Here is a 1404-nt window from a genome sequence, read left to right as displayed (position 1 = left end):
GCCAAATGTCCTCTGGGGGGCAAAGTTGCCCCAGCTGGGAGCCACTGCTCTACAGGTTTGGACGCTGTGCCTGCAATTCCATGCAGCATCACGGCCTATTGATCATGTGTCAGACGGAGCTTAAATTGGTCGATCGCATCCTCAAGCAGCCACTCCAGAGCGTGCTTATCTGACACCTGTAATTTACCATCCTGGTTACGTGGGGGGCAAACATGGAATTATGCACATCAGCAGGCCCAGGGCCTGTTTTCCATGGACTCGGTGTTCCTGCTGAGCACGGCCTCGGTCTTCCCGAGTTATTAAAGACATTGATGCCTCAGAACTGACTCTGCCTCCACTTAAACGGCTCACCAGAAAATTACAATAAAAATCATCTGCTACTTATGAAATTGCCGTTCAAATGGATATTTCCCACCACTTGGCGACAGGCTGCTGTTTCTCTTTCAGCATCGGTGTCTGAGATGCTGTCTCTGGGAAAGAGCGATCATAGATGTTGTTGAGACGGTCCGTTGGCCAAGCTGTGTCCCTGGATTGAAACCAAAGTCACAACAATGGGTCTGAAACGTACTGAGGAATCTGTTCCAAAGATGGCAAGAGCAATTTCAAACAGTACTGCGAGGGCCCTTTGGGGTTAGGACAGGTTGTTCCTGGCTATCAAGGCGTTGGTCAGCTGAGAGCCCAGGCCCTGTGCAGCCATGACTCCTCCAAGCCAGCACTGCTCACTCCACCCGTGGAATCCCAGCCAGGAAGGCCAGTGTATCTGCGCCAGTGCCTGAAATGTCAGTATCACAAAGCCAGCAGGAGGAGTGACCCACTGGATCTCAGCAAAGATGACATAAAACAGGCCACAAAGCTGGTTCACCAGGATGCAGGAGGATTTGTCTGTTTTCTCCTGAGAACGGCTGCTCAGCTCACTCCACACAGCATTTCCATGCTTCATCTGTTAGCCCTGGAAGGGACCCACGGACCTTGGCAAGCTCCACTGTAGGGGACCCTCATGCTGACAGTCAGCTCACCCTTGTGGATAAATCCTGACTCTTCCCTGCATCTGGAGTCATCCCCAAGAACCCGATCACACAGCACACAGGAGGGCTGTGAGCTGAGATGAAATCTGGGCATTGTCTTCGTTGTTATTAATTTAATTGTCATTCTGTCTGAGCAGTTTCATTTTCGGAGAGTAATTCGATCGCCCTTTTAGAACCTTGATCATCTCGGTGTCATGTTATTAGAGGGAGGCATCCCTGGAAGAGGTGCCCACTGTGGTGTTCTTTTAATTAAATTCATCTGTTCCTGCAATAATGTGGATGAAACACCTGCCCTGCAAGCTAAATACGCACTTGCTCCTCCTATTCCTGGGACCCAGAGTGGAGTGGAGTTGACCACAGCGTGTGCGTTAGATGCCAC

At 50.6% G+C, this 1404-nt stretch overlaps 1 pseudogene across 1 annotated transcript; it reads right to left on the bottom strand.

Annotated features, from left to right (window-relative positions):
- Positions 1 to 305: 305 nt before the first annotated feature.
- Positions 306 to 949, bottom strand: LOC105550485 (annotated as a pseudogene). Its single transcript, XR_001007735.1, has one exon. The product of XR_001007735.1 is annotated as an uncharacterized LOC105550485 (transcript).
- Between the last annotated feature and the right edge of the window lie 455 nt (positions 950 to 1404).

This window comes from Mandrillus leucophaeus, unplaced genomic scaffold, assembly GCF_000951045.1.
Source record: "Mandrillus leucophaeus isolate KB7577 unplaced genomic scaffold, Mleu.le_1.0 Scaffold489, whole genome shotgun sequence".
In the NCBI taxonomy this organism is placed as follows: Eukaryota; Metazoa; Chordata; class Mammalia; order Primates; family Cercopithecidae; genus Mandrillus; species Mandrillus leucophaeus.
The sequence above is the reverse complement of the archived record's forward strand: the minus strand, read 5'-3'. Positions and strand labels throughout refer to the sequence as shown.